General features: G+C 44.1%; 1 long non-coding RNA gene across 1 annotated transcript in view; it reads right to left on the minus strand.

Moving 5' to 3' along the window:
- Window positions 1–364: 364 nt before the first annotated feature.
- Window positions 365–19,673, minus strand: part of LOC119859109 — a 38,926-nt gene continuing 19,617 nt past the window's right edge. The window contains exons 2-3 of the long non-coding RNA XR_005294107.2: window positions 4,537–4,660; window positions 365–4,275 (exon numbers count right to left, since the gene is read on the minus strand). This is a non-coding gene — a long non-coding RNA (uncharacterized LOC119859109). The remainder of the gene's footprint in view (window positions 4,276–4,536; window positions 4,661–19,673) is intronic.

Below are 19,673 nucleotides of genomic sequence, written 5' to 3' on the forward strand. Positions count from 1 at the left end.
TGTTCCCATTCCAAATCAGAACAAAAAGTCAAAATCTCAAAAAAATCATGCACTAAAAAGTCTGGGGGGAAAAAAATCAGTCCAGGTCAATTAAAAAGTTTAATTTCAATAATTTTGACATGCTTTGCTTTGATTTCAAGCATTATTTTTAAAAAGTTTCATTACTGTAATTACATTTCAAAATGAAAAATTATTTTGAATTGGAGCAGCAGATTTTTGTTTGTTTTGAGATCAAAACACGTTACAGCAATTTAAAACTTTTTTTTTCCAGGTTTGTTTGTTTGTTTGTTTTTTGAGTAAAAAAAATTGTCAGAGCTGAGCCTTTCCTGCAAAAAGTTTCAGTTTCAATGAATCAGTAATTTTTGACAAAAAAAAGTTTAATCAAAAAATTCCTAACTGGCTCTGGTTAGAAGCCTCCAGGTTCTCAATCATTATAAGATCACACAAGTTAAGAACAAGGGAATGATTTTACTGATTAACACTGTAACTTACAAAGAGTCTTACATTGTAGACCTGACTATTACTGACTCTGCTAGAGGCTGAAACACATAACCTTTTTCCCCTCCTGCTTCCTGAAATACAGGATGGAAAAAAAAGAGGGTCTCTTCCTTATGTCTCAATAGGAGACAAACAAGTCTAAATACATGTGAACCAAATCATCATACCGTGTAAATTGACAAAGCTCTGTCAAAGTCAATGGGCCAGATCCTCAGCAGATGTAATTCAGTATATTTCCACGGAAGTCAATGGATCAGATCTTCAGCTGGCATAAGTCAGCATAGCTCCTTTGACTTCAATTCTTAGGATCTTGGCTGAACTGTGGATCTGGCCCAAGACACATAAACAATGCTAATGGTATAACAACCTAGATGCTCATTGCCAGATCTTCAGATGGTATCAATTGGTGTAGCTACATTGAAGTCAATGGATTTACAGTGCTAATCTATACCTGCTCAGGATCTGGCCCCAGGACCATATTGCTATCAGAATATTTGTGTTATCATAACATGGCACAGTTAGTGGAAAAACATTTTTATAGCAATTATCTGAATCCTTTAAAAGTTGCTTATGGCCTTGAGCAAACAAGCACAAAATTTAATTGATGCTCCCTTGCTCAAGACAGCGAAATCACAAAATGGATTTACTCATTTTGCACTACATTTTATATATTTATATCCATTCTGGAAAACCATACATAACATTCCCGAGGGGGCCTCTTGCACGGAACTCACTGGTCACTTACAACTCCTGAGCAACTGGGGGCCTGGACTATAATTTACACCAATGCAATGGCCAAACTCCATTGAAGTCAATAGGAGTGTTTCTGTGACTTCAGTGGATGCTGGATCAGGCCTATGAATGCTGAATAACTGCACTGAAGTCAATGGAGTTACTGCAGATTGACACTGGTGTATCTGAGTTCAGAATCTGGCCATGGGGGTTTATGTAACCTGCACGCTCAACACATAAGAGTGACAAAGGGGCCTCTCTCACCAATGAGGTGCACTATTGGATTTTTAATGTCCCGGCGTCGCACTGAGAGCAAGCGTCATGGGACAGAAGAGGTCACATTACCTGCTCCAGGGCTATACCTTTGACTGGAGAATTCCAGCCTCATTTCTCTCTCTCTCTCTCTCCCAAGAACTCCAAAGTCCACCCTGAATTTCCTTCCACACCCCCCGCCGCTCTCCTTCTCTTCCTCTTAATTAGGCCATAGAGGCTTGTTTTCAAAACTGTCTGGATCCCAACAGAAGCTTTTAAGTCTCAGACATCAAATGGCAGGCATTTTACTATGGTTAATTATGGTAATTCTTGCTCAGTAGTATCCAGTCCCCAAAGAGTTGAAGCTATTTAGAAAAAGCCCCAGCCCTAGGCATGAATTTCTGAGGATGTATTTCTTGTGATTTATTATTTCTCAGAGTTAAGTAGTAGAATAAAAATAAAACCCAGAAGGAAAAGCTGCCAGTGCTGTTCTGAGATTATGTGTCATCAGGCCTCATCCTTAACTTAAGCAAACATCAGCCACGGTTCGTCCAAGAAACATTGTGAGAGGCACCCAACCACTTTGGAGTCGTGGAACTGTGGCTTACCCTGCCCCATGGCCCAGAACCACAGCCTGAAGATGCTTGAACTCACACCAGGAGGCAAGCAAGCCTCCAGCTCACTCCACCATAGAGGAAGCTCAAAGGTACCTTAAAGCCTCCATGCCCCCAGCTCCTGGGCCAAGCACACCTTGGGACAAATGGAGAATCTAATGTAGAATGTGTCTATTTATATACCTCTCCAGCCAGCACTAGTCCAGTGTTTAACCTTATTTGGGGGGTCTGGTTTCCTTTGGCTGAGAGACAGTATATAACGCAATGAGTTAACACCTTAGTCCCTAGGTTCAGGCTTCAAGAGAATGCAACAGGCCAGTCTGACAGCCAGCCAGCCTAGTGGCCAGGCAGTTCTCTTCAGCCTGCTTATTCTGAAGGGGACCCTGCCATGTCAGACCTGGTGGGCCTTAGTTCCTAGCCCGTATCCCTTCTACTCCCCTCAGGGTTCTGTCACAACAGAGGGACTTGGGAGCAGCCACCCCCACTCCAGAGGGTCCCAACCCAAGGCCCTAAAGGGATGTGGCAGTGTCTGGACTGCTTGTCAGTCCACCCCAAGATACAGTCTCCCCGTTCATTTCCTATCGGGCTATGGCGCCTTCATTTGGGGCATGGTCACAAATTAGTCTGTAAGCAAGTCAACATCCTATTCTTTGGGGCCTCTCATGGGTTTCTAAGTCCAAAAGGAGGAGGGGATATGGATCACCACTTCTAGATGGCCTTAACTAATGTTGTGGTCACAATTCCCACGGTTCCAGGTGCAGCCTGTAACTCCTTTCCCACCAGCCTCCGGTGTTCTTTTAAACTGTCCTTCCACCTGGAACATGCCCAGCAGTTTTTGAGGGGCAGTGCCTGCCTAGCTCAGGACTGCCTGATGCCTTGCTCTGGTTTAGTGTGGAGTCTGTGAACCCTATCATGGAGACATACTATGCTACCTGTATGTTTAGAGACAAGAAGAGAAAGAAGATAAGGTAAAACCCTGCTGAGCAGATAGGACCTAGAGTAAGAACCTGAAACAGCTTGCAAGTGGGCCATTTCCAAAGTACAGCACCGATTTCAAAAACAACCAAGATCTGTTTAGTATTTAATATAGTAAGTGGCTGAGCAAGACCACCACTCACTTGGAAATTTTAAAAAAGGCCAGAGTAAATTACACCCGGAGTAATGGCTGGATTGCTGACTATCCCAGATCACAGATCTCCTGGGACCCTGATTTGTTTTCTCTTTCACATACAGTGAGAAATAATCAGTGGCCCCACTCTACAGTTCTGCTCTGGGTTCATGTGCTTTGTCCAATGGTGGATCAATGCCTTCTAGCACCAAACCACATCTGATCCCTTACCCATGCATTTATGCTATGCAAACCTTCCATCCAAGCTGCAGCCCTGCATGGGTCAACACATTGGAGGAGTCATAACAGACATCTCAGTTTGGGTACTTCCAAAAATAATTTTGCTTTTAAGGGAAGGGGGGATTCGTGCATGGGAACAATCATCTTGCACAGCAAAAAGAGAGGATGTATGTAATTATGTCTTAATGAAATGACAAGCTTGGTGGAGGTGGAGTTAAGTGAAGGAGCAAGAACTACTCCCCCTGAGTCTGAGGGTTATATTCTTAGCTCTGCCACCAAGTAACTTATTTAGACTTGGGCAAAACACTTGGCAAGGTAACAGAGGCAAAAGCAGGCTTAGACAAATGGAGGGTTATTAATATTTACCTGCTTCACAGGCTTCCATTCCAGTAAGTGCTGCCAATCTTGTAATGAGAGGCTCCCACAAAAATACTTCCCTTTAGCCAGAGATGAGCCCAGCATCCCAGAGGTGTGGGGGATACAGGGGGAAATGTTTTGCCATTGATTTCATTGGCTGCAGAATCAGCCCAGATGATCTCAGCTTTAATATACTCTCACAGGTAGAGTCTTCGCTCTGAAGAGTCTGAGAATGTGGTGCTTTTATGAATTATTGCAATATTTAATGTTCAGTCTGTCTTTGCTGCTGCAGAGCTCATTTCATCTTCAGGGCTCCTCTTTTCTTAGCCAATTTTGTGATTCGCCTGGGAATCTATAAACCATTTGGAGCAGTTTGAATAAAACTTTAAAATATTTATTACAAGGTGGGTTCAGAGGTGAGCATGAGAATTTGAAAGGCAACTTCGAACCCTTCCATGTTCCACCATCTTGAAGCTGGAAGAAGAAGAAAAAATTCTTTATTTCTAATTTAATCAAAGACAAGTGTCTAAATCCTTTCCAGAAGCTCTCGTACTTGGGCTGATGTATCTGTTTGTTTGCAGAGTAGTTTGAACAACTTACAAGCATTGTTCTGTGTAAAAGAAAATAATTGATTTTTGAAAGTTGACAAAAAACCATCCAGGTGGTTGACCATTTCAGTGTTGAGAAAGCCATGTGCATTTGTGAGAACGCCCACTTTAAACACAGTTTACTTACCTCCGACTAAACAGATTCGTGTCTTTGGACCCTTGTTTGGCTCTCAAGTGTTATATTTTCTCTACCCAACTTTTAGCAGGGTTGTCTACACACAAGAGCGTGTCGATACAAGTGCTGAGGGAAGCTGTTAATACAAAGAAAGGGAGGTTAGAAAAAAAAAAGTATTTGGCTACTGCAAAGGAGTTTGAAGGCCAGCAAAAGAGTGAAAGGCACAAATTGGCATTGAGGCACTGATCCAGCAATGCACTTAAGCACATGAGTAACTTTAAGTGCATGGGTTGTCTCAATGAATCACATGCAAAACTTTGAGCAGTCGCTGAAGTCAGTGGGATTGCTCATGTGCTAAAAATTACACATGTGCCTTAGTGCTTTGCTGAATCAGGGCCATAGAGCAGAGGCAAAAAAAAAAAAAAAAGGTTGCTGACAAGCAGGACCCAAACAACAATTATTCAATTATCCACAGGCGGTTTCATTGATTTTAAGGCCACATGGGACCTTTTTTTTCTCAAGGCCACAAGTACTCCTTTTCTTTATGGGACCATTAGATCATCTAGCCTGACCTCCTGTATATCACTGGCCAGAGAATTTCACTCTGTTACTCCAGTATTGAGCCCAGTAAAGCATGATTAACATGTATCATATGGCTTTGGAGCAAAACACATTTCAGTACATGTTTGTACAGTGCCTAGAACAATGGGGCCTTACTGTTGACTAGGACCCCTAGGCACTTCCAAAATGTAGAGGAGAATGGACCAGCAAGAGGGTATTTTGGCCACAATCATTCAAAGAAGGGTGTTGCTGACCAGCAAATATGTCCTGCTGGCAACGCGCTTGATTCCATGTCTATTGAAGACATTGAAAGGACATCAATTCAGTTTAGATATCCACCAAGAACAGCATGTTCATGGTGACCTGGTCCTTTACTGAGTGAAAGACCATGCAGCGTCAACGGCGATTTACACTGAGTTTCTAAAAGTACAAGGCTCAAGCTCAGACTGATCTGCAGAAGCAGGGCCATTCCATAGCCAGGGGACGTCCACTAAAAGTCTCCTGCTCCTGGGGGTTGCACCTTGTATTCTCTCAGTCACAATGTCCGTAGCATTTTTGGTGGAGTGCAGAGAGGGAGGCGGGGGAACCCCTGAGGCAGCTAAGCCCTAGTCTAGTAAAGGTTTTGAAGAGGATCAGAACTGGATGGGGTGGGGTCCTGAGGAGCACAGAACAAAGATGCAAGCTATATGCTTTTGTTATGCCATGCCCCTGGGTGCAGAGATCAAGCTGGGACCTCTGGATCTAAATGCATGAGCCTCTACTGCCTGAGCTAAAATACCTAGCTCTGTCAGCCGCAGCAGGCTCCTCAGCCTATCTGTAGCCCAATCACCACTAACGGGAGACAGTCACTGAGGAGCTGTAGGTTACACTTGCATCAACCTGTCTCCTTAAGAAAGCAAGATGTTGCCTCTTGGAACAATATTAATAGCAGTGAAGTCAGTTTACCCAGAGTCATAATGACTGCTTCCCCTGACTGCAGTCCCACATAGAACAATGCTCAATCCAGGCATAAACTGACCACAGGCTTATATTTCCAATACAGAGTCAGCAGAGCCCTGAGAGGATGGCCATCTGAACTCGTTCTGATGTTACACCAGTCTGCTGCAGCTCATGCTGTGTTTTGACTACATTTTATTCAGGTTCACTGGGAAGCATGTTGACCAAAATTGCAAGTAAAAGAAAACCAGTTTATAGCAGAGTGGCCCAGAGTGAGAGAAATAGTGTGTGCACACGTGCATGTACACATACATACTTAGGAAATACTTCTGAAATGTATTCCTGCCTTATCTCTGCCTGCTGTTATCTCATGTGACCAAACTAAGCCAGGGATAAAAGCTGTATCAGCTAAACCATCATATCTGCAGGTGCCAGGAGGCCATGGTGCATCAGCTGGAGATATTCACTAAACACCATCTTCCCACTTTATTGCTGATAGAAACTCAGGCAACACTTACCTAATGAAATAAGCCCAATCATAAATGATCCCTTGGAAATGTGATAAACTTGCATGAAGTTGGTTCTTTTTGTGAAGAGACCAGAACAAAAGTCAGGCTGATGACACACCACCACCAATTCTAGGACTGCCCATTTCCCACCTGCACAAGTGGGATTGTTATGGCAACTATGTGTCCAAGATCCAGGGCAGCAATTCGAAATGTTGGAGCTAAATGCCACAACTCATGCCACTCCCTGCATCAGCAACCATTGTTCAAGGACATCACAGTCAGAAGCAAAGCTCTCCACTACCCCATGGCAGATCTTGGACATTCCTGTGTCCCACAATGGCATCCAGTGGTTTTGCACAGATATCATCTTTGGAATGGAATAATTCACACCAGGTGTCCTCAGCAAGTTAATAAAGCCACATGGCAAGCCTTGTGTGTATAAGTACAGCTGAGAGCATCAGTGAAAGATTAGCTACTAACCACAGCCCTATGATAACCAGTGATGGGGGAACCTTGGAAGGCCTGTAAGTTCACACCAGGATAAACATCTTGAAGTCCATACATTTTCTGAACCTCAGGGGCTTGCAGAACAGGGCTCTAATTCCTGCAATACAGCCTCTCTCTTGGCTTTTCAAACCTTCAGGGCTAGAAAATCAAGGTGGGCAAAAATGACTTAAATGGAGCAACAACCCCGCTTTGGATGGTCCTCATAGTCAGTAGACAAATCTGAGTACTACAGCCAGATTCTTATTCTATCGGGTGCAGCTCTCTCATGTTCAGTTCATGTTCCAATTTCCAGTTCCCAGGGGTTCAGCAGCCAATGTTTAAGAGTGGCTGGATCAGGATCAGATGACAGACACTGCATGCAAAAGGCCTGAGTTTAACTTTCTGTAGAATCCACCCCAGAGCTCCAAATGGTTTCATGACCAAAATACACAAGGAATGACATGTTAGCCCTCTTATTCTGGGTTGGCATCAACAGCCTCTCTCTCTACCTGACCACAGTCAGGGCTTCCCTCTGTGCCACAGCCCAGCGGAGCAAACCACCAATATATTATGATGAAACAAAACATTCTTCACTCCCCATGTATCAGCCTGATCTAAAGGGACTCCTCTCCACCCTGTAGCTGAGATAGCACCCAGCCAAGAAAGGGAAAAGTTTCTCTTCCCGTGAGTTCAACAGAGGATATTTCCCTTCTTTTGGACACACGCTGCCCCACATGCCCCTTGTGACAAAGTAGAAAGGACCTCCACAAGCCCTAGCATATGAGGGGTTAACGTGTCACACGAGTGATAGGAGATCTGGTTATAAAGAATAACTAGGAGAAAGGATATCTCCCTTTCCCTTCCACCCTGCCAGGTCTCTGCCAATTGGAATCTACTGCTCTGGGGGGGAGGGGAGATCTGGAAACCTTGGTTCATAAATCAGGGACTAAAAGCCCTGCGGAAAGGGACTGAAGTTCTGCTGCTGGTGAGAATGCTGTTCATCTTCTCGTTGTTCTGTACCCAGCCTACCCCTGCTCGCAGTCCTGTGTGATATTCAGAGATCTGGTGGTAGTGGAGGATGGCCATTAGTTAGGAACACATGACATCCGTTTTCTCCTGCTCCTCCCCACCCTGAGCAGGTCCAGCAGCAGCTGAAAGCTCTTCTTATATTGAGTCTTGGAATGATAAATGACAACCAGGCAATTGCTAAACGTATTCACACTTCCTAGTCTCGGAGGAGCCGGGGGTGGGAGTCAGTTTTACTCTTCAAAAAGAAAAGGAGTACTTGTGGCAGCTTAGAGACTAATAAATTTATCTGCGCATAAGCTTTCGTGAGCTACAGCTCACTTCATCGGATGCATTCAGTGGAAAATATTTAGTCTCCAATGTGCCACAAGTATTCCTTTTCTTTTGCGAATACAGACTAACACGGCTGCTACTCTGAAACCAGTTTTATTACGCGAAATTCTGTTAGTTTGCCAAACTCCAGTCAATTATAGCCATTGATTTCACCATCTATTTTAGTATTACTGCCTTTATATCAGTCTCCGTAACTATTTTCAGCATTGCATTCTTTTTTTTTCCCCTCTTACAGGCAGGCAGTAATAAGCTAGCTTTTATGCCCAAAGCTGAGTGACTGTAGTTCCTGAGGAGTGTTTGTATACTGAACCATAGGCCATTTGAGTCAATTAACAGCATTTATGCTAATGCCATGCCCTCCTTCAGCTTGTTAAGAACTTGAGTTAGGAAGAGCTCCCAACTGCCAAGAATTCAACTGGAGTAGGCAATGGATGTAGAAAACACCAAAGGCATTGACTTCAGATAGAACATTGTTAAGTCCGGGTAGGGGCCCTGGGTGCTGCTGCCCCATTGTAACAGGGTAACTCAGAGCTGGTGGGAAAATGGAATTTCTGTTCTATGGGAAAAGCTGATATTTTGAAATTTGTTTTTGTTCTGAACTGGAAATGACCCAGAGTTTAGTATATGAAACGTCCTAGGGTTTGGTATATGAACAGCAATCCCTCACCTATGAACATAATATAATGGAAAAAATATTAGAATATAAAAGTTTAAGCAAAATTAAATGAAATGATAAAAACATTTTGCCTTGACGTTATCTGACTGAAAGGTTTCAGTGTTATCAAAACAAAACAATGATTTCCCGAAAGCCTGACCAGCAGGCAGGCTTCCCACCCTAGACATTTTCATAACATCTCATTCCCCAGAAAATTTCACATTTCCAAATTCTCAATCCAATTCAGAACAGTGGGGGGGGGGGAACCCCTCAGAAATGCAAACATTTCCATGGGATAGAAATTCCAGTTCCCTCACAGCTCTAGTTCTAACCCCAGTTGTGATGCCAACTTCCTGTACATGATCAGTCAATTCACTTGACCTCTCTGTACCTCAATTAACAATCTGTCAAATGAGGATAATATCTTGCTGGGTTGCAGTGAGGCTTAATTAATTATTGGAAAGCACTTGAGGATTCTTGCAAGGAAAGGTGTTATATATGTGTGTGTGCAAAACATTAATATTTCAGTGGGTGTTAGGTTTGAGAATGAGCATGTGTAGGAGGCCTCAGCAGTGGACAGGTGGTTAGCAAGTAGTAAAATACCAGAACTATTAGTGGACAGACGGCAAATCTCCATCTTCACCAGTACCCTCCCTCTATTTTGGAAGTAGTTTGCCCATCTTTAATCAGTAACCATCTGGCCTACAAGTGAAAGCTTATTCTGTCAATGCCAAAAGATAGTTCTCCTGCACAATATAAATTAACCAATTATGCTGTTGCAACAACTTATTCCCTTTTATGTGCATCTCTAAATGATTATTGCTGCTGCATGCAGAATGGGTTCTAGTTAAATGGGATTTCTATTTAGTTTGTGTTTGGTTAGAATGCTTGTCCATGAAGAAAATGCAGAAAGCTCTAGGTAGTTATTGTCAAAAATACAGTTTGCAAGGAGAAAGGTATTTGCGGCTGGGGAAAGAAGGCTAGTTTGAATAACAAAAAATCCCCACTTTGTTATGAGCTATTTATTCATTCCCTGGAAGAAAGGGGGGAAAAGAAGAATTTGTCAGTTAAACATATTTTAAACAGATGATAATATCAACGAGAAAAATTCCATTTTAGAAAGGTACAATGAGAAGCACGTCAGGAAAATTTCTGGCTAGGAAATTATAAGAGACAATTTAATGAGGCATAAAAATATGGTGAAAAAATGAGTACTTGTGGCACCTTAGAGACTAACAAATTTATTAGAGCATAAGCTTTCGTGAGCTACAGCTCACTTCATCGGATGCATTTGGTGGAAAAAACAGAGGGGAGATTGATATACACACACAGAGAACATGAAACAATGGGTTTATCATACACACTGTTAGGAGAGTGATCACTTAAGATAAGCCATCACCAGCAGCGGAGGGGGGGGGGGGGGGAAGGAGGAAAACCTTTCATGGTGACAAGCAAGGTAGGCTATTTCCAGCAGTTAACAAGAATATCAGAGGAACAGTGGGGGGTGGGGTGGGGTGGGGGGGAGAAATAGTTTTACTTTGTGTAATGGACTCATCCATTCCCAGTCTCTATTCAAGCCTAAGTTAATTGTATCCAGTTTGCAAATTAATTCCAATTCAGCAGTCTCTTTTTGGAGTCTGTTTTTGAAGACTTTTTGTTGAAGGATAGCCACTCCTAGGTCTGTGATCGAGTGACCAGAGAGATTGAAGTGTTCTCCAACTGGTTTTTGAATGTTATAATTCTTGACGTCTGATTTGTGTCCATTCATTCTTTTACGTAGAGACTGTCCAGTTTGGCCAATGTACATGGCAGAGGGGCATTGCTGGCACATGATGGCATATATCACATTGGTAGATGCGCAGGTGAACGAGCCTCTGATAGTGTGGCTGAAGTGATTAGGCCCTATGATGGTATCCCTTGGATAGATATGTGGACAGAGTTGGCAACGGGCTTTGTTGCAAGGATAGAATCATAGAATCATAGAATCATAGAATATCAGGGTTGGAAGGGACCCCAGAAGGTCATCTAGTCCAACCCCCTGCTCAAAGCAGGACCAAGTCCCAGTTAAATCATCCTAGCCAGGGCTTTGTCAAGCCTGACCTTAAAAACCTCTAAGGAAGGAGATTCTACCACCTCCCTAGGTAACGCATTCCAGTGTTTCACCACCCTCTTAGTGAAAAAGTTTTTCCTAATATCCAATCTAAACCTCCCCCATTGCAACTTGAGACCATTACTCCTCGTTCTGTCATCTGCTACCATTGAGAACAGTCTAGAGCCATCCTCTCTGAAACCCCCTTTCAGGTAGTTGAAAGCAGCTATCAAATCCCCCCTCATTCTTCTCTTCTGCAGACTAAACAATCCCAGCTCCCTCAGCCTCTCCTCATAAGTCATGTGCTCTAGACCCCTAATCATTTTTGTTGCCCTTCGCTGTACTCTTTCCAATTTATCCACATCCTTCTTGTAGTGTGGGGCCCAAAACTGGACACAGTACTCCAGATGAGGCCTCACCAGTGTCGAATAGAGGGGAACGATCACGTCCCTCGATCTGCTCGCTATGCCCCTTCTTATACATCCCAAAATGCCATTGGCCTTCTTGGCAACAAGGGCACACTGCTGACTCATATCCAGCTTCTCGTCCACTGTCACCCCTAGGTCCTTTTCCGCAGAACTGCTGCCGAGCCATTCGGTCCCTAGTCTGTAGCGGTGCATTGGATTCTTCCATCCTAAGTGCAAGACCCTGCACTTATCCTTATTGAACCTCATTAGATTTCTTTTGGCCCAATCTTCCAATTTGTCTAGGTCCTTCTGTATCCTATCCCTCCCCTCCAGCGTATCTACCACTCCTCCCAGTTTAGTATCATCCGCAAATTTGCTGAGAGTGCAATCCACACCATCCTCCAGATCATTTATGAAGATATTGAACAAAACGGGCCCCAGGACCGACCCCTGGGGCACTCCACTTGACACCGGCTGCCAACTAGACATGGAGCCATTGATCACTACCCGTTGAGCCCGACAATCTAGCCAGCTTTCTACCCACCTTATAGTGCATTCATCCAGCCCATACTTCCTTAACTTGCTGACAAGAATGCTGTGGGAGACCGTGTCAAAAGCTTTGCTAAAGTCAAGAAACAATACATCCACTGCTTTCCCTTCATCCACAGAACCAGTAATCTCATCATAAAAGGCGATTAGATTAGTCAGGCATGACCTTCCCTTGGTGAATCCATGCTGACTGTTCCTGATCACTTTCCTCTCCTCTAAGTGCTTCAGGATTGATTCTTTGAGGACCTGCTCCATGATTTTTCCAGGGACTGAGGTGAGGCTGACCGGCCTGTAGTTCCCAGGATCCTCCTTCTTCCCTTTTTTAAAGATGGGCACTACATTAGCCTTTTTCCAGTCATCCGGGACTTCCCCCGTTCGCCACGAGTTTTCAAAGATAATGGCCAAGGGCTCTGCAATCACAGCCGCCAATTCCCTCAGCACTCTCGGATGCAATTCGTCCGGCCCCATGGACTTGTGCACGTCCAGCTTTTCTAAATAGTCCCTAACCACCTCTATCTCTACAGAGGGCTGGCCATCTCTTCCCCATTTTGTGATGCCCAGCACAGCAGTCTGGGAGCTGACCTTGTTAGTGAAAACAGAGGCAAAAAAGCATTGAGTACATTAGCTTTTTCCACATCCTCTGTCACTAGCTTGCCTCCCTCATTCAGTAAGGGGCCCACACTTTCCTTGGCTTTCTTCTTGTTGCCAACATACCTGAAGAAACCCTTCTTGTTACTCTTGACATCTCTTGCTAGCTGCAGCTCCAGGTGCGATTTGGCCCTCCTGATATCTTTCCTACATGCCCGAGCAATATTTTTATACTCTTCCCTGGTCATATGTCCAACCTTCCACTTCTTGTAAGCTTCTTTTTTATGTTTAAGATCCGCTAGGATTTCACCATTAAGCCAAGCTGGTCGCCTGCCATATTTACTATTCTTTCGACTCATCGGGATGGTTTGTCCCTGTAACCTCAACAGGGATTCCTTGAAATACAGCCAGCTCTCCTGGACTCCCTTCCCTTTCATGTTAGTCCCCCAGGGGATCCTGGCCATCTGTTCCCTGAGGGAGTCAAAGTCTGCTTTCCTGAAGTCCAGGGTCCGTATCCTGCTGCTTACCTTTCTTCCCTGCGTCAGGATCCTGAACTCAACCAACTCATGGTCACTGCCTCCCAGATTCCCATCCACTTTTGCTTCCCCCACTAATTCTACCCGGTTTGTGAGCAGCAGGTCAAGAAAAGCGCTCCCCCTAGTTGGCTCCCCTAGCACTTGCACCAGGAAATTGTCCCCTACGCTTTCCAAAAACTTCCTGGATTGTCTATGCACCGCTGTATTGCTCTCCCAGCAGATATCAGGAAAATTAAAGTCACCCATGAGAATCAGGGCATGCGATCTAGTAGCTTCCGTGAGTTGCCGGAAGAAAGCCTCATCCACCTCATCCCCCTGGTCCGGTGGTCTATAGCAGACTCCCACCATGACATCACTCTTGTTGCACACACTTCTAAACTTAATCCAGAGACACTCAGGTTTTTCCACAGTTTCGTACCGGAGCTCTGAGCAGTCATACTGCTCCCTTACATACAGTGCTACTCCCCCACCTTTTCTGCCCTGCCTGTCCTTCCTGAACAGTTTATAACCATCCATGACTGTACTCCAGTCATGTGAGTTATCCCACCAAGTCTCTGTTATTCCAATCACGTCATAATTCCTTGGCATCACCAGGACCTCCAGTTCTCCCTGCTTGTTTCCAAGGCTTTGTGCATTTGTATATAAGCACTTGAGATAACCTGTTGATCGCCCCTCATTCCCAGTATGAGGCAGGAGCCCTCCCCTCACAGACATTCCTGCCTGTGCTTCCTCCCGGTATCCCGCTTTCCCACTTACCTCAGGGCTTTGGTCTCCTTCCCCCGGTGAACCTAGTTTAAAGCCCTCCTCACTAGGTTAGCCAGCCTGCTGGCAAAGATGTTCTTCCCTCTCTTCGTAAGATGGAGCCCGTCTCTGCCCAGCACTCCTCCTTCATGGAACACCATCCCATGGTCAAAGAATCCAAAGCCTTCTCTCCGACACCACCTGCGTAGCCATTCGTTGACCTCCACGATTCGACGGTCCCTACCCAGGCCTTTTCCTTCCACGGGGAGGATGGACGAGAACACCACTTGCGCCTCCAACTCCTTTATCCTTCTTCCCAGAGCCACGTAGTCCGCAGTGATCCGCTCAAGGTCATTCTTGGCAGTATCATTGGTGCCCACGTGGAGAAGCAGGAAGGGGTAGCGATCCGAGGGCTTGATGAGTCTCGGCAGTCTCTCCGTCACATCACGAATCTTAGCCCCTGGCAAGCAGCAGACTTCTCGGTTTTCCCGGTCAGGGCGGCAGATAGATGACTCAGTCCCCCGGAGGAGAGAGTCCCCGACCACCACCACCCGCCTTCTCCTCTTGGGAGTGGTGGTCGTGGAACCCCCAACCTCAGGACATCGCATCTCATGCCTCCCAACCAGCGGAGTCTCCTTCCGCTTTCTCCCCCCAGACATATCATCTGGTCCACTCTCCGCATCCGATAGGTTCCTGGGTTAGTGGTTCTGTTGTGTGGTGTGTGGTTGCTGGTGAGTATTTGCTTCAGATTGGGGGGCTGTCTCCCAAGATCTGTGAGAGTGATGGGTCGTCCTTCAGGACAGGTTGTAGATCCTTGATGATGCGTTGGAGAGGTTTTAGTTGGGGACTGAAGGTGATGGCTAGTGGCTTTCTGTTGTTTTCTTTGTTGAGCCTGTCCTGTAATAGGTGACTTCTGGGTACTCTTCTGGCTCTGTCAATCTGTTTCTTCACTTCAGCAGGTGGGTATTGTAGTTGTAGGAATGCATGATAGACATCTTGTAGGTGTTTGTCTCTGTCTGAGGGGTTGGAGCAAATGCGGTTATATCGTAGCGCTTGGCTGTAGACAATGGATCGAGTGGTATGATCTGGATGAAAGCTAGAGGCATGTAGGTAGGAATAGCGGTCAGTAGGTTTCCGATATAGGGTGGTGTTTATGTGACCATCGCTTATTAGCACCATAGTGTCCAGGAAGTGGATCTCTTGTGTGGACTGGTCCAGGCTGAGGTTGATGGTGGGATGGAAATTGTTGAAATCATGGTGGAATTCCTCAAGGGCTTCTTTTCCATGGGTCCAGATGATGAAGATGTCATCAATGTAGCGCAAGTAGAGCAGGGGCATTAGGAGACGAGAGCTGAGGAAGCGTTGTTCTAAGTCAGCCATAAAAATGTTGGCATACTGCATGGCCCCACAGATATTACATGATTGGGTTCCATGGAAAGAGATAGGCAGAGATGACTGAAAAGCATGAATCCTGGGAGCAGACATTACAATCTTGTACATTTCAGCCTGGGTTCCATCTTGTTAATCCAAATCAAGACAGCTCATATAAATAACAGCTGAACAGTCTGAACTGCCATCTACTATAAATTTCGGAGTTAAAAATAAAAAGGCAAACTTTTTTCATAAAGATGACACACCCACCAGAAGGTAATTTATTTGCAAATGACTGTTATAAACAAATCAATGTTTTTCCCCCAAAGTTGAAATCTGTTAATTATCAACATGCTAATCCCTTACAAAGACTGCTGCATTCAACAGCAAGATGTTAAGTCATCTACCTTTGCAATTTCTCTTAGTTGATAAAGACAGTGTCAGGACTGGGAAGCTGGGATGGAGAACAGCCTGTCCTGTCCTCTTTGCAAACTATCAAATCTTTGCTACAGTCATCTTCCCTGCCCGTCTTTCTCACCAGATTACCTCTCTCTTTGGATCCCTCCACTGGCTGTCATCACATCAGGCTTCATCTTATCTTCACCTTCCAGGCCCTTCTCAGCTCTGCTTGCCACACCCCATCCACCACTTATTGTGTATGTTGCTTTTTACTCCTGGGGGAATTCTGCGCCACTGCACACACGCATAATTAATAAGCCGTGCATATTTATATTTTTGTGCAGAAAAAAGTTTCTGCTGGAAAGTTGCTGAAGTTCTGCCTTTTGCCTACCAGGGGATACTAGAACAGAGCAGCAGCTCCAGGCCAGCTTGGGAAGAAAAAGAGCCTGCCTTCTTCACAGTGCCTGCTGGGCCAGGTCAGGAAACAGGAGCTAAAGGGAGACAGACAGCATGGAACTGCTGGGGAAGTCAGACAGAGGCTCATAAGGGCTTGTTGGGGAGGATAGACTGGGGCAGGGGCTGAATGGGAGTGGAGGTGCAGGGCCACATAGGGACAGAGTGTGGCTGAGTGGAGTCACAGAGACACATGGGAACAGTGGGAGGGGTGCAGGACCACATAGGAATGGGGGAGTGTCCCTCCACCCCCACATGTGGGCAAGGTGTGCAAGGTCACAGTGGGACAGGCAGATATGCTGACTGAATGGGAGAGGCTAGAGGTCAGCCAGGATCTGCATGGAGGAAGCCCCTAACAATCCCTCCCCATCCCCCCAAAAAATCCTGTTTCATGCTTTTTCCACCCATACCCAACAACCCTCGAAGTTCACACTGGCTCCTTCCCAGAATTACTTCCCTCTCCCTCAGCTTCTCCATTACCCCAACTCCTCCAAGCTTTTGCACTGCTTCTGAGGGGTGCAGGAAATATAGTTCTGGAGTGTACTTTAAATTAATTATTACTCAGACTTCTGTATTAATATGCCAAGTAAGCAATCCATTTGTCAAACATTTCCTGAATATTGTTTGTTGTCTGTATTGTTACAGATGTACTTGCTGACAGGTATTTTGAAATAAATGACCAAAAATAACTGAAACTGGTATGATTATATTGTGTTATTTTGACAACTAAAATATGCAGAATTTTACAGAATTTGAAAATTTTGTGCACAGAATTTTTAATTTTTTTGTTGCAGAATTCCCCCAGGAGTAGCTCTTTTATACAATGATAACCACCATTCAGTTGGACTCCAAGTAACCATGTTTACTAACTATCCACAAACATGTAAGACCTTGCTATATACATCCAGCTGCTTTGGCTGGTTACTGATAGCTTCTAAAACACAGGACTCAGTTAGCACCACTACATGGCTCACAAACTAATTAAAGGGACCACTACACCACTCATCTCTTATGTTGCCTCACCTCCACTCCACACCAGTAATTGCATCCTTAGCAGTCTGTCTTTTTCTCCCATAATTATCCTTGTGCTTTCTTCCATTACTTCCCATTGCGCGTGGGATAACATCCTTGAATTTTTAGGCCCTCTCCTTCAAATCCCTCCTCAAGATCCACTTCTACCCTGATGCCTACATGAAATTAGCCAACTAACAATTACTGGCTAGAGGGGCAGAAAGTGAATATTTATTTAATTGTTGTGCATGTATAAGAGCTGGTAGAAAAACAAGTATTTTACATGAAACATTTTTAAATTGATTTTATTAACTGACTTTCATGGAAGTTTCCAATGAAATGAAAATAAAAATTTTATTTTGTTTCAGTTTTCAGAAGCCAATATATTTTCTATTTTCAATTATTGATTTTATTTTCCCTTTTTTCTTCTTCCACTGGGAAAAAAGGAGATTAAAAAGAACCTGCAAAACTGAAAAGCAAAAATATCTGGTTGGTTGGTTATTTTTGTTCTATTTTTGAAAACTGAAAGGAAACACGTTTCCTACTTGAAATTAAATGAAAATATTTTGAATCATTGGGGGGGAAACCAGAAAATGTCACTGGAAACAAAAGTTTGTTGTGAACATTTTCATTCTTTTCTTAAAGACTTTTATCAAAAAAATTTTAAGAGAAAAAAGGTTTTGACCAAATCTAGTTTGTGCTCTTCTCCCCTTGCTCTCCTTCATCTGTAGCTGGTCTTTGGGGTTTGTGAGCTCAATAGAGCAGGAACTGCATCTTCCTTTCTGTGCGCAAAACACCTAAATCTTTGCAGGACTTCTGTAACCTGTATGATAATGATGATATTAACATAAAAGGAGATCCCCATAGTCCCAGACTGGCTGCACCAATTTGTATGTGGAGCAGTTGCTGTTATGTAATGATGTGGAGTGTGGCTACAAAACCATCCTCCATTTATTATTACTTTTGTATAATTATAGGGCCTAAAAATCCCAGTCGTGGACCAGGACCCCAATGCACTAGACGCTGAACAAGCACAGAACAAAGACGGTCCCTCAGAACTCACAAGGCTTCTAAGAAGGCAGGACTCTATCAATCTAGGGTACATAGATAACCCCCAGTACCAGAGCACCTCACACAGTCTCTAACACCATTATGAGGTAGGGATGAGCTATTATCCCCATTTTTCAGATCAGGAACTGAGGCACAGAGAGGCTAAGTGACATACCCAAGGTCACACAGGAAGTCCCTGGGATAGAGTAGGGATTTGAAACCATGTCTCCCAAATCATAGGCTATTGCCTTAATCCCCTCCTTCCCCTCCAGTGGCACATCAAGCAGTGGCAAGCCACAGCTTACATCAGGCTCTCGTGTTTTATGTAATGCTGGAATAAAAAACAGTATCCATGTTAAATACAAGCGCTCATTGTTTTAATGCTCAGAACAGCATGTCACGTCTTGTGCTCCATTCTCAATGCCCGAGGTCAAAGAGGACTGGGAAAGAAAGAGGTTTAAAGTGATAAGATTGAACTCAAGGACCTGGCACAAAACGTGACAATCCAGCAATGCCGGGACTTTAAGCGATAAAGAATAAACTGCCGAGGTGCCAATCAGACTCTGTGCCCACTTAATCAAAAAGCAATATAAAGCCTTAGCTCATCCATCTTGCTGTTTTATATAAAGACTTCAGAGTTATAATTAGAACACAGATGAAAAGTTAAGAAAAATTTCTAGACTCAAACTTCTACAGTGACCTCTCCCCCCTCCAGAGCATGTTCCCTGCCACAAGGAAAGGCTATCTTGTAATTAATTCCCCAGACTGGGACTTAGGAGGACAGCTGGGTGAATTTTTTTGACTGAAACCTTTTTGGGGTAAAAAATGCAGGTTCAGGTCAACCAAAAAGTTTCGTAAATTTGTGTTGATTTCTGTAAATTGTTTCATTAAAAAAAAAAACAAACAAACACTAATAAAATTCCCCCCAAAAGTCAATACATGTCATGACCTTTTCTAAACAAAAACTAATTTTTAGAAATGTCCTTGATTTTATTAAACAAAGAGGAAATCGTAATGAGAATGCTCAAAATATAAACAAAACATTTCTTTTGGGATCGAATATGTTTTGTTCAATCCCAAATTAGTTTTTATTCAACTCTTCAATTTCCCATAGTGTTTTTAAAAATTTATTTTCAGGTCAACCTGAAGTGATATTTTTTGTGGGGGGAGGGGGGCAGGGAGGGGAGAATTGCCAGCAAACTAGAAGACCAATTATTCACCCAGCTTGTGTTCAGGATAGCTAACTACATTTCCAGTTCTGCCTCAAGCCTACTATGTGATTTTGGGCCAATCAACTCGTCTCTAGCCCCACATTTAAGCAACCTTCAAGCACGTGCTTAACTTTAGGTCCATTGAAGATAATGGGGCCTGAACTTGGACTTAAGCACTTTGCTGAATATAAAGGGACTGCAGCATCGGTGAACTGAGGTATGCAGGCTCTGTCTGTAC

Source organism: Dermochelys coriacea, chromosome 7 (assembly GCF_009764565.3).
Source record: "Dermochelys coriacea isolate rDerCor1 chromosome 7, rDerCor1.pri.v4, whole genome shotgun sequence".
NCBI classification, from domain to species: domain Eukaryota; kingdom Metazoa; phylum Chordata; order Testudines; family Dermochelyidae; genus Dermochelys; species Dermochelys coriacea.